This window comes from Schistocerca gregaria, chromosome 4 (assembly GCF_023897955.1).
Source record: "Schistocerca gregaria isolate iqSchGreg1 chromosome 4, iqSchGreg1.2, whole genome shotgun sequence".
NCBI classification, from domain to species: domain Eukaryota; kingdom Metazoa; phylum Arthropoda; class Insecta; order Orthoptera; family Acrididae; genus Schistocerca; species Schistocerca gregaria.
The window spans coordinates 429306522-429321076 of NC_064923.1; the positions used below are offsets into that span (position 1 = coordinate 429306522).

Consider the following 14555-nt stretch of genomic DNA (forward strand, 5'->3'; position numbering starts at 1 on the left):
TGACACAAAGATTAGAAGGACACATTCCCCTAGACGCGGCTCAGTACTACAAGGTACGTTGTGGAGCTACATGTTACTGAAAGGGAGAACGTCCCATTGTAGTAAGTTCCCGGTCACTATAACTGAATGGATGACGTGGGACTCCCGACACCTCATGGCCGGCTCTTGATTGGCTGTGGCGGCCAACACGCAGCATGCCTTTCTGAGTCTGCTGTTAATTGGTGGGGGAAAAGAGCTGCAGTCTCACACGCTGTCAGAAATGTGAAACACGTGTAATTCTGTCAGAGTGAGAACATGAAACTGCTTTTGAGACGTGTGAGCTAAATAACCAGTCCACAAAAAGAGTTGCCTAGAAACCTTATCGTGAAGTCCGTGGTGTATCAAGAGTAAACGACTGTTGTTTTGCATTTACTTGCATCTCCGTATCCTTTCAAGCAAAGTAGTAACTCTGGAGTACTCGCAGATGAACATTTTAGCATGGAAAGCTATAAACATTAAATTTCAAGAACCAAAGTCTGTGATCCCAGTAGGATCAAAAATCATTCAAACTGCAGCATTTCTTTACAGAGACAAAGTGTTTAAATTCGATCACCTACCATAAACATCTCACAACTATCATTGTGGTTATTTAATGAATATGTTATATATCGCTGAAAAACCTATAATACGTTTTTATATTGCTGAAAAATTGAAACACGCTGTCACCTGGAGGTACAAATCTTATTTATAGTAGCGATGATGGACTGTATATTACGACACTCTACAGCTTCTAAATCACCACAACTTTTATTAGTCCTCCGTATAAACAGTTGTATAGCTAAAATATTCAAATTTTAAATATTAAGGAGGGGGTTATGTGGAGTATTTCCTTGTTTCACTGGCAAGCAAAGGCGTGCAACAAGTGAATGCCTTACCTGAAATCCATTGACTCCATTCACATTAAGAGTGACATTTCCGAGCGTAGTCGACTTTACGTGTCGAGCAATAGGCTGAAGGCGGTCACAAAGAGTGGACAATATCCAGACGCGTTTAACGAAATGTTGTCTCTCAGTTCTTTACCGAAAATAAGGCAGATCGCGCGACGGCCGTTCACGCGCAATAGATGTGTTTGCTCGTATTGCTACAGCGACGGTCCCCACGTCGGAGCAAACACTGGCAGGTTCGGCCCGTGTTGTAAACAAGCCAGTCATTGCCGAGAATTGCACCACGGGAGCCTTCAACAAGTAGTGCCGCCGCTTCACATTGGGCAACTCACGACGCACTCGGGGAAGACGTTGTCGCAACCCCCAGACGTGCGCACTTCGCCAAGAGCTGCACTACAAGTTCTTGTGATTGTGACTGCTATGCTACTTCGACATCCCGCTGTTCTGACATCACTAAAACAATTAGGAATTTCGTTTAGCGTACTGCAGCAATACAATAATTACATAATTCCTCAAAGACAGAAATATCTTTCACCGTTCAATAACTGTAAACTGATTTGTCGAATCGTTTTAAAAGTTTACTTAAGCGAACGCCAACAGCAGTAAAAATGCGAATAACAAAGAGATGTTCGACTTCATGACTAACTGGAGGTGAGAAGGTCAGCAATAAATTAGAACGTGGTTACGAGAGCTATTGAACAGCGAACTATTACGTAATATTCTACGTTCGAGTTGTTAGACATAAACATGGGATAAAACTTTCTGTGGTTCAAAATGGCTCTGAGCACTATGGGACTTAACATCTATGGTCATCAGTTCCCTAGAACTACTTAAACCTAACTAACCTAAGGACAGCACGTAACACCCAGCCATCACGAGGCAGTGAAAATCTCTGACCCCGCCGGGAATCGAACCCGGGAACTCGGGCGTGGGAAGCGAGAACGCTACCGCACGACCACGAGATCCGGGCGACCTTTCTGTGTTATAAGAAGTATCTACGTTCACACTGCTGTAGCAAAAAACATTTCACAGCTCACCTTTTTTAGCGCCCACGTACCGCCGTTAGTACCCCACCCACTTTTTATAAACTCTTTTGCTGCGATAGTTTTTACATGCAAGTTCCACTTCTGCACAGGAAGTGGCAGACGCCTTGCCAACGTGCACAGTGCAGTAATGACTACCAAAACGAAAATTTTAAGGTATTCTGATGCAATTATAGTAAAAAGTAAATCTACGAATGGTACCAGCCAGAAAATTTTAGGGTAAATAAGTTACTGAACAAAAACGTGATAAAAAATATTTCTGAGCCTTTAACGTCCGTGAGTAAAGTTTGTCAGCAATTACGTTAAACTACACACAGTGTTTCGTCTGATGCAAGAAAGGAAAACAAAACTTTTCGTAGAATTCTTGATCTTTGTCATCCATGAAAAATTATTTCACTGAAGAAAAAAAATTCTAATTTCAAGCAGATGTCGAGCCTTCAGTTTGAGCCCTTCGCTATAGTAAACAAGATACAACTGAATTTTAAAATTTAAAACATCACTTTTCCTATATGGTACGAACGAGAGCTCCAGTCGTTATATTTCTATATCTGTCACGGAAAATAATCTAGAGCATAGAAAAGGGAGAAGAGCGTCATATTTTTCATTTAACAAGTGGTTATTGACCTAGCCGGTATACAGCGTTAAATTTGCAATTCCGCAAAGTGTGCCATAAATGATCCCAAAATCACTATGGAATGGCGACACCAACCTTCATTATATCGGACACAACACCACAGTTAGTACTCACCTGTAATCTGTGAAAGACTCGATCTATTAATTCCAGCAGTAAGAATGCGAGCAGTTTTTGCTAGCGTAGGCAACGACGGTCATTCAGAGACTGGCGGTGCGCGGAGTTGGCGTCGGATGCGCCACGTCGACACCGGCGCCCAACGGGGGAAGAGGAGTCGGGAAGGGCTCGGGCGTCGCGACGCCGCGCAGGCCTCTGCGTCCGCTCCCCTCCCAGCTGCCAACTCAGCTTCCGGCGTGGACGCAGCAGCACGCGTGGTCGGCGATGTTGCGTCGTCCCCAGACCTGAATACCGCGCAGACCTGGCCAGCGGGGGAGGCCGGCGGGGGCGTGTCCACTGCGCGACGGCGACCGTGCTAAGCCTTGTCCGGCCTCTTGAGTGCACCAGCCACATAAGCACACTGGACAAAAAGATAGTCACCCGCACCAGTCATCGAGCTCTTACCGTCTAATAACGCCTCTTGCTCTGAAAATGGCCTCAATTCGAGGAAGAAGGCAGTCCATAAGATGAAGCTAAGCAGTGGTTATTATTAGATTGCTACATTCCACCCAGTCTCCAAATAAATTGCCCGACAAAGAAAGTGAAACACCCCGAAGAGGGAGGAGGAAAAGAAACCTCGGTTTGTGAGTGTGTGTGGTGTTAGTTCAGCTATGGCGAAAATCGAGAACTTGGCAGCATGAGTTCACTTAACAGAATGATGTTGCACTCCGTCTGGCCTGGATGCAGGCACCGATTCGGCTGGGAAATGTGTTATAAAGTCGTCGTTTTTTCTCTTAAGGCGAGCTGACCATAGGTGTTGTAACTGGTTTTTGATATCCTGGATACCGAGTTCACATCCAAACTCTGGGTATCTTGTTGGCCATAGGAGTACCTCAACATCATACAGACACGTGCTGTGTGCGGACGAACATTGTCTTGTTGAAAAATCGCATCACGATACCGAGTTCCTACAATCGCTGCTATCTGTGACCTAAAGTCATATCCGCTCATTCCCCACACGATGACGTAAGGAGTAACACCACTATTTCTCTCCAAACTATTGGAAGAATGGAACCTCTGCCCACGTCACCGCCATACTCGCTGAAGGTCATCCACGGTAGTACAGAACTACGAGTCATCAGTGAACACAATCAGACACCATTCATCAGCACTCTATGCTTCGTGGTCACAGTTTGTTTTTTGGTGTAACGGCAGGATAAGGGGACGACATTAAAATCGTCTGGCCGTAAGTGTGGGTCCTTTGACTGCTGTGGAGATGGCTCACTAGAACTCCAAAATGGTTCAAATGGCTCTGAACACTATGGGACTTAACATCTATGGTCATCAGTCCCCTAGAACTTAGAACTACTTAAACCTAATTAAGGAGATCACACACAACCATGCCCGAGGCAGGATTCGAACCTACGACTGTAGTGGTCACGCGGCTCCAGACTGAAGCGCATAGAACCGCACGGCCACACCGGCCGGCGCTCACTGGAACTACAACATATAATTTATTACATGAATGAATAAAAAGATTTAATTAACTTGCAACAACCCTTTGCCGCAGCAGTGCTTGAATATTTACAACTTTCATTGACTATCAAAGCATCCCTTGATGCCTAGAATAACAAACAATTCTCTTCGAGTACACTGTTCAACATTTGCAAAAGTGCGTTTACATCTGTTACTTGAATAACTCCTTAGTCCAACCCGATGATGTTGACTGCTTCAGTTGAGGTCACAAACTGCATAGAACGCTTCTATGATCAACTCTATATTGACCTCTGTGCGAGAGCGCTGCTGTGCTTAGGGAGGGCATATCTTCTTCGGCCTCTCCTTTTCGTCACTGCGGGTTGCAGCGAGATCTCGCTAACGTCTGTGGAATCGACGTGCATTGTCATCTCTGGACCATGCCACATATGCATAGCACAATAAGCCTCTAATCTTCGTACATCCATTTTTAAATTGGATGATGATGCGACACAGCTGGTATAATTTTTATTAAAAATTAAACTCTTCCAGATGCACTTAAAATTTTATATTTGGCTACTAGTTTCGACGTTGCGTCAACGCCACCTTCAGGTCTGTACACCATTGATGAAATCAGTTGTGTGTGGCTGAGTACTAGAAGTCCGCGGTGAGACCAATGCGTGCTCCACATGGATGTCGGACAGTAACTAGTGTCAATAATCTTCTAGATCGGCTGTTGCTAGTCTCCGACTAATGCTGGGGGATCGCAGAGAAATTTGCAGGGAGTCCATTACTTGCACTCAGACGGCAGACACAGGTCAGAAACGGTGTACTTGAACCTTGACGACGAACAACATCAGACCACTGGCACGTCTGAATGCCCCACAAATTTGGATATTGCCCAATACGCCCATCAGGTCAAATGGAGACCATCAAGCAGACGCCTTTCAAACCCTGTCAGGTGTCGACTACGCCCCCTCACACGAGCACACATCTCCGTGTCCTTCAGAGTGATAATATCTGACGCTGCTCGGGCTCCTTGTACATCCTACCAAGTATAGTAGCACTTAACACGAACAGTGCACTCTGGTGGTCCTTCTATCAGTTACAAAGCATTTACATAACCACCGATGGCCTGTACGTGTACGAAATTACAGTGACACTCTACTGTGCATTCTGGGCACTTCACTCTTTTCGTCAGACAGTTTAGTCCCAGACATTTCCTGTGGGATGCAGGTCGAACGATTTAGCGGGCCTGTCAAGGTCGTACAGGTTGACAGAGTGTTCGTCAAACCAAGACAACACGCCTGGAACCTGTAAACACGACTGTTGTCACATTCGAGGACGTGTAATGGTCCCCAAGTGCTAGCGGATTTCGTGAATATGTGTTTCCGCGCAGTAGCGCTGAGACGATTTTATCGCTGCTTAATAGACACAGCGATTACAATGAAACATCTCTGTAATAAGATGATCTGTGTAGTTTGAAATGAACCGTACCGGCAACCTTTTTGTTCTCTCTTCTTGATCAGCCATTATCTTGTGCGGTCGCAGTTAAGTAGAGCTTCTGTCATTTGCATTCATTTTGCGTAATAATAATAATTATTATTACTTAATTTCATTTTGTTTGTAATTAAGAATAACCATACCTTTTTTCCTCAGATTTTTTTTCATGAATTTGAAAAGTAAATGCGGCTTACTTTGTGTGGGGGTGTCTGTTGGTGAATAATCGCGTATTAACGGCACCAATCAGTGTAATACGTTCGGTCTGCTTTCAAAATAGAACCTGCATATAAAATTTCACCTTTTGCAAAACGAAGTCCGATAGCTCTTAGGCGTAAATCACGTCCCAAAATTTTACTCGCCAACAGAGAATGCCGGTGGAGAAGCCTAGCTAAAAAAAAAAAATATGGTGGTAATTAAATTCCAAAATTTCAATATTTAAAAAGAAATAATAATTTCAGAACAAAATTATAATAATAGAAAAACCGCCACCATATACGGGTGTATGTGCATCATACTCACCGTCAAGTTGTAGAGGAAACGACAACACGTGGTCTTCAAAAATTTTGAAATAAACATCCTGATTCGCGTTCACAGTAATCTGAATGAGAATTCCCAAGTTACATTGAAAAAAAAATAGTATAACCATCGCTGTACTGAATTACAGCTTTCACAAAATCTGAATTAAACGGTTTACTGGGCCGTCTGTGCTCGCGATACCTCGTTTTATTTGATAAGAGGCGAAATCACAACTAGGCGGACCATAAACACGTCTCCATAGGTGTGGAGGCTATCTCCAATGAAATACTGAAAAATTGTTACCCTTTAATATTTAATGTTCTTACAAAGCGACTGTGCTTACTCGCCATCACCGCTTTAGTCTAAATTGACAGGTATGGTTTATGCAGTTCTTGGCCGAAATGAAACTGACAGAAGTGAGAGCTCCAGATGGCCAAGCGTTTAGAGAAACAAATAGCCTTTCTTTGCTTGTGCCGGGCAAGGCATGAGCCTTCTACGTCAGCGTAATTCCCAGGCAGCGGTTGGCGCAGTGGAAGTAGTACAGAACGGCAATCCGAGGATAGCAGGGTCGAGCTCCTAAAAGAGGCAACTTCTTTTATTTTCAGTTTCTACGTTACTTACACTGCAAATAAACCGAAATAATGCCCAGTATATTGTATTTATAAATATTCTCGTAAAAGAAATGAGAAGGAAAGATAAAGGAAAATTTGGGATTGCAAATAAATTTCCAGGAGGGGATGGTAAGACGTGCCCGAGAATTTCATATATAAAATTAGATACCATTATTATTTTGCAGATGATGTTTCACACCTGCTGGAGTGATATTCATCTTAAAAACACGAGAAGTAATTTTCTCGGTAACTTGCGCATTTTATAAACGCTGCAGTTTACATCGTTATTTTAAAGTTTGTACAGAAAACAACATTCTCACTGTATTCTCACAATAATTCAGAATAATTTGAGTTACTCGATCGAGGCCGGCCGCGGTGGTCTCGCGGTTCTAGGCGCTCAGTCCGGAACCGCGCGACTGCTACGGCCGCAGGTTCGAATCCTGCCCGGGGCATGGATGTGAATAATGTCCTTAGGTTAGTTAGGTTTAATTAGTTCTAAGTTCTAGGGGACTGATGACCACAGATGTAAAGTCCCATAGTGCTCAGAGCCATTTTAACCATTTTTACTAGCAAGTGAATGGGCTCCGTGGCCGGAATTATCGGTGTCCCCAACGGCCGATGGGCCGACTTTACCTGTTCAGGGAACTTATTGTTCGAGTGCTGATGGCTGCTTGCAGGTCAAAATGAAACGAATTCCTGGGCGCATTAATTAAATATCTTCTTCGCTGACGCCGTGAAGACAGTCCATTTTTGGAAATTTATTTGCAGTCTCAAAATTTCCTTTGCCTTGCTTTTCATGCCTTTGTGAATATATTAATAAAACCAGTGTACTGAGCATTATTTCCATTCATTTGCAGTAACTTAAAAATTGAAAATGAAAAATAAAGAAAAGTTTCCGCATAGAGATCGACTTCACAACCCTCGGATTACCGTACTGCTTTCCTCTGTGCAAGCCGCCTCCTGGGAACTACGTTAACATAAATGTATCGTGGGTCCTCCGACCTGCGCAAAACAACTGTTTTTTTTAAAACTCTTTCCCATCTGGAGCTCCCACTTTGCCACTTCCGTTTCTGGCAAAGCCCTGTATATATCATAAATTTGGACGAGATCGGCGAGGACAAGTAGTTGCGATCCGCTTGTTAGTCACTTTTCTAATGTATCATTAACTCAGTGCGTTTTCCCTCAAAATATGCCATTGTTATCCCCCTCTATAAAAATAGTGACTCCACAGATGCCAATAACCACTACCACTACCCAGTTTCACTCCTTATTTAATTTTCTAAAATTATTGTGAAGCTAATGTACTCCACGCTTGTCACATCCTTGTGTAGTAATAGGATACTTATCCATTCATATTCTGGATTTCAAAAGTACCAACCTTCTGCGTCAGCTATTTACACATATACTGAACACGTAGCAAAGTCTTTGAATGATAAAACATCATCAATTGAGATCTTCTGAGACTTATCGAAGGCGTTGGATTGCGTCAATTGTAATTTTCTTTAAGAGAAGTTAAGGTTTCATCAAATACGCAGTTCAGTTCTTATTTAAGTTCTTTTTTAAGAAACAGAATGTAGAAAGTTGCCTTAGGCTAATAGATTAATATAAAGAAGGACGTCATATTATCTGAATGGAGATAAGTTACAATGGTCAACTCACCGGGATCGATTCTTGCTTTATGTTAATGAATTGCCATTTTATCTGAATCAAGGGGCAGAATTAGTCATGTTTTACGTGATACTAACAGTGTTGCGGAACCGAGCAAAGAAACATCGACAGGGAAAATAGTAAATGATATTTTAGTGAAAGTTACTGGATGCTTTTGCACAAATGGGCTAGCTTTAAACATTTTTTAAAAAGTTCTTCTAGATTTTTAATCTATTCTCCCAACAAGAACATAATAAACAGGGTAGAAAATTGTAAGTTCTTAGGTGTGCATGTTCTTGAAAACTTCAACTGGAAAAACCATGTAGCTGACACGCTAAAACTATTAGGTGCGGCTACTTTTGCCATAAGAATAACTGCCAGCTACAGGAAGGATACGGAAGTCAGTAAGTTAACACATTCTCCATATTTTCATTCATTTGTGTCTTGTGTGATAATATCCGGAGTAGCTCCTCGGTCAGGTGAAAAGTACTCATTGTACAAAAGAAAGTAATTAGAATTATGTATGTTGTTTACATACATACACCTTGCACATGCCTCTATAAGCAGCTGGGAATACTAGTAACAACTTCAAAATACATTTATTCAGTTATGAAATTTTTGTTATCAGTAATCCATCTAAGTTTGATAGAGAGAGAGAGAGAGAGAGAGAGAGAGAGAGAGATTCACAAGTACAGCACTAAAAGGAAAAATGATTTCCATTACCCTACGATGAATATAACTATGCCAGATGAAGGGGTGAAATATGCGGCCATAAAACTCTTTGACAAGCTACCTATAGATATAAAATGTCTGACACACAGCAGAAATGTTTTCAGAAACTGATTAAATAGCTTTCTCCGTAACAATTCCTTATAGAAGAATGAATAATTCTTGTGTGGAGATAAATAATCAGTAAATATTACATGTAAATGGCCAGCATGCAGACACAAGTGTTCTACGTTTGTCCTGTTGACACGTCCCACATCATTACGTTTATGTTGAATTTGATCTATAAAACAAGTAACTAACACCTTTTCACCCTTACTCATTAGAAATAAATAATTAACATCTCTATTTTGTAGGTGAAGAATTATAGGTTTTAGAAACGTTCATGAGTAGGCAGAAAAGAGCAAAATTGTTTGACTATACCAACGACCGTCAATTATTATGCAGCAGTAATCAACCAGAGAACCTTAATGTGGAAAAATCCGATAAATCTTGTTGCAGGAGGCAAATTCTGGAGTGAATTCGCTACTGAGACACCAATTAAGATTTTGTATCAGTGCATTCCCTTACAGTGGATATGATCTGTGAATTCGCTCTTCTCGTTTTATCTCAACAAAGAGAGAGTGTAAACTTTTGCAACATAAATGCAACAGACGTATATATTCAATTGTTGTAATATATATGGTGTTATTATGGTCCTGTCAGAGCTTTACTTTGATCCAGCTCTCTATGTTAGTCTATCTTGTTAAGGCCTTTGTACCTTGATTAACTACTGTAACCTACATCCATCTGAATTTCTCTACTGTGATGAAGTCACGGTCTCTCTACACTATTTTTACCCTCGCTACCGAACTGACGATTCCTTAATGGCTCAGGAGGTGTCCCATCAACTGATTCCTTGTTTTAGGTAATTCGTGCTACACATGTCTTTTCTTTCTATTATGACCAGACGAAGCTACGCTGATGAGCCGAAACATTATGAACACCTACTTAATAGCTTGATTATCAGTCTTTGGTAGTACGTACATTACTGATTCTGCGTATCAGACATCCACAAGTTTGTTGGTAGGCTTGCGGAGGTATGTGGCATTAGATGTCTACGCACATGTCATGCAATTGGCGTAAATGACGTGCCGTTGATTTGTCCACGTGAGTCGCGTGCCCTCAGCGCCAGCAGCTGATATCCAACGTTGCGGTGGGCAATTGTCATAATGTTTTGGTTTATGAGTGTACAACTGTACTTCATTGTGTGTTCTTTGATCACTCTGAGAGATGGCTCATTGGAACTACAACAGATGAAATATTCGTTAACTTTCTTACATGAACTATAGCAGGAATTGCTTAATTTCATACAGTTCTTTGCCATAGGTATTCTTAATAACTTACAACTATCATTGACTATTAAAGCTTCCCTTGGTGCATACAATCACAGACTCTTCCTCTAAAGTACAATGTCCAACATTTTTTACCAAAGTGGTTATCCGTCTGAGACTTGAATAATTCTTTAGTCCTACTCGATGATGTTGACTGCTCCAGCTGATGTCAGAAATGCTTTCACACTCGGCTTTATATTGACCTCCATGTGAGGGCGCTGCTGTATTGAGAGAGAGGGCGTGTCTTCTTCGGCCTCTCCCATTCGTCGTTACTGATCGCATATATCTGTGGCATCAACGTGTGTTGCCGACTCGGGTGTGGCGCCGTGATCTTTGGACGATACCGCATTTACCAGTTCGATGCAGTACCTCTACATTAGTGGTTCGATGTAATCTGCATCTTCTTCTGCAGTTCCACATTTCAAAATTTTCGATTCTCTTCCTGTATGAACTGTTTATCGTCCACGTTTCACTTCCATTGAAGGTTTCACTGCAGACACATTCCAGTATATAATGATTTGTTCGTGTTGTTATTCGCAGTCCATAAACACCAAAAATAAAGCACTCAGAAATTACAAACTTTGTTTTAAAACCACATTGTTCTTGTAGGCGTTGCCTTAGTGGTACAGTATGTTCTTTCCTTTCTGCCAGTCGAGGCTCAACCTCCTCTGCTAGTAACAGAATAACCTTGAATTCGGCGAAGACTCTGTTTTACGACTTGTCATTTCTGCACACTGACGGGTTCCCGAGGGCATAATCCACGTTACATTTCGGACATGGTTCAACAGTCATTAGTTTAAACATCGGGAGACTCGGTTGCTATATAACATGTAGGTTACCGAACCAGTAAAATAACAAAATAAATGTGTGTATATATACTTCGTCCTGAGAACCTTTTACATACACTGTACTGAAAATGTCATGTGTGTTAGGTTGAAGCCCCCTGGTATGTGCAGAAAGAGTTATAATATAGAACTAGGTATTTCTGAGACATTGGCGTCTCTGGCGGCGCATGTGTGACGTTGTATTTTTGAGATGCTGCCAAAGCACCGCCAGGCGAGTCACGGAAAGAGAGATGGCTTTGTTGCCCGGTCGCCATTGAGTGCGCGCACAGTGCCAAAGAAACTGCCCACAGTCAGATGAAGATGACGTATCCTCAGCGATTGCGCATGTATCCAAATCTACGTGGCTATCTACAGATCAGTCGCGTTTGTTTGTCAGTACTGTTATTTGCTACATGTTTCAATGGTTTTACAATGGGGACGTAGCTACTGCTAAGTAAGGACTTTTAGACCAACTGCTTTTCTTTGTTGAGCTCTCAGCATTAATTACTTACTCAAAACCTTCAGAGACATGCACTGTAGTTTCAATAGGAATTATGCAACTTTCGTGGTGCATTCTAGATTTAACACGAATTGTGCAACTTCCGCGGATGTGTGTTAAGAATGATGCCTGGGAAGTGGAGGGCAATACCGAAGCAGCTGTTATTTAAGAAAATGTAGCTAACCCCCTTAACTAGCTAAATATGTTGCTGTGCCGAGTGTGGCATGAATTCATGTTGTTATGAATTTATTAATCGATACAGTTCTTTTCTACAGCAGTCATAGTATAAATGCCCTCTTCTTCCACAAATGACGTAAATGAGCGGCCAGTCTTGGTTGTTTTTACTTTTATAGAAGATATAGTTAGTGTTTTACCTTTGTTTGACTTTTCTTGGCCTGTGGAAATATACTTGTATTATACGATACTTGGAATTCAGTTCATAAGATTTCACGTTCCGTTAGTCTTTCTGGGAACTGTGGATGCCGTGCGTGGCAATAATAACCATGTCTTGGGTAATGCCTTCTACCCAACTTGGGTTCATTACTAATCAGTTTCCTCGAACACGGCAAGAAATAGTTTTCGAAGAACTAACAAGAGGCAATAGTTTCTAAAACTGAATGAATATCATAGCAAAGCCTGATAAAACAATGAGCGTTACCCGGTTCACCGCAGAAATTCAGGAACATTTACACACTTTTCTATAAATCAGTGCATGTTTCTACAAACGTCAACACGAAGGTCTCCCGAACACAATACCGACAGCAAGAGACGTAAATAGCCACATACCCGCAAGAAGTATGCGAGAAGAGTAAGTTTTATCATGCCAAACAAAGGCATTAATCGTGGACAAAAAGAATCTGCGCTTCTAATGTATGATTTATCCATAAGTTTACGTGCACTACTTGTCCCTTGTTAAATCAAAAGAACTGTGTGCTTTTTTCTGTAATCGGAAACTGAGCTAGCGTACCGACTTAGCGGTCTTTAAAGACTAGATTCTTTTCCGTCATAAGCCAGAAAAATGCTTCTGGGGTTAAGTGAGTCTCAAATGAGAATGTGAAGAAAGTGAGTTCGAAGTACCTTGTTCGTTTTAACCAAGACAGATATCCCAAATAACCTCGGTCAAAAACCCCAGATTGAGGTTTTTTATGTTGCCACGGCAATACTGCCTCAGTGAGAGACGTATAGGTAAGTGTATCTACCATGAGTTAGTGTATGTAATCAATTTTCACTCTGCCGCAAACTGTGCGTTGATTTGAAACTTTCTAGGAGATTGAACCAGCGTGCTGGACGGTGACGCGAAGCAGGAATCTTTTGCTTTTTCACTCAATGAACTATCCAGGCACGACGGACGATTCGCCCTCACTTCTGCCAGGAATGCTTGCCCTGGGGCAGTGCCCCATAATCTGAAGAGCATTCTGTTTACAATCTCAGGATATAGTAAATAACAGTGAAATACGCGATATAGTAGTTTCTCAAACTGCCCGTATTTTGTGTTAAGTGTTGTAAAACTACTTAAGGCGCCAGGCCTACTCGTGAGGAAATTGCAAATGATCTGGAGTAGACTTGGGTCCAACAATGTCATTTCTGTCTTAAGAAAGAGAGATAACAGTAATAATGGACAAAAACGACCTGGAAGATATAAGGATGAAAACACGGGAAATTATTATGAGAAATGGCATCCATCATCCTGAACTAGCTATTGAAAAGCTAACTATACCACATTAGAAAGTAGTCAGGCGTCTAACAGATATTGTGCAACTGCACGAAAAGCAACTCTGGAATCTGAAACGTGTTTTTAGAGCAGCAGGTCTTCAATCAAAATAGTATAGCAGCCGCAGACGTTATTAATATGACTCCATCTAACAGAAACTTCAGAGACTGCCCCAAAATCTAAGACTGAAATAATTGATACCAAGATTCTTACAAAATATCTGCACTAAGAAACACCTGAACGACACCAATCACGGCAATGTCGATTTTCAAATATTGAACCACTGATTCACGTACGAAAGTGTGATTGTACAAACTAAGAAATCGATGAGAGAGGTACTAAATCAGGTTATATCGACTAGTAACTGCCGGGAAGTGTATCCTGAAAGATCAACGAATAGATGATACCTATATGAAGCGTAGGTATCAGAAGGAGAGCATATCACACACCAGATATGGAAGTAAGACCTTGGCGTCAACGAATTTGAACAGACCAGGGTACGCTCCGCCGCACACCGTCAGGTGGCTTGCGGCGTATGGATGCAGATGTAGATGGGCCAGCAGTATCAGTTAGTGAAAGACTTTTCCCCATACTGCAGATACGATCCCCTCTCTATTGGGAAAAATTAAAATTTCCAAAACTTACTGTGACTGTAGCATAATAACCGATAAAACAATCCGTTGTAATCGACCTGACATAACAGTGGTCAATAACACTGGGCAGGTCACCTTTCTCAACGCCGTATGAAACGCCCATAATTTGATGGCCAAAAGCAAGTGTCTGGCAGACGATGTGGAAGCCATGTTCTAACAGCTATAGAAGCATGTACGAGAAAGGGAAAGATAGATACTGCGTGTAAGACAATTAAAGAGGTCTTTGGGGAAAAGAGAAGCGGTTCCGTTCATATCAAGAGCTCAGATGGCAAGCGAGTACTAAGCAACGAAGGGGAGCTAAGAGGTGGAAGGAATATTCGTATATA

General features: G+C 41.8%; 2 protein-coding genes across 7 annotated transcripts in view; one reads left to right on the forward strand and one right to left on the reverse strand.

Moving 5' to 3' along the window:
• Positions 1-2848, reverse strand: part of LOC126267351 (uncharacterized) — a 191744-nt gene extending 188896 nt beyond the window's left edge. The window contains exon 1 of the mRNA XM_049972476.1: positions 2715-2848. The gene's annotated coding sequence lies outside the window, so the exon portion shown is untranslated. The remainder of the gene's footprint in view (positions 1-2714) is intronic.
• Positions 1-14555, forward strand: part of LOC126267355 (neuroparsin-A) — a 210226-nt gene that overhangs the window by 131953 nt on the left and 63718 nt on the right. The gene's annotated exons all lie outside the window — the stretch shown is intronic.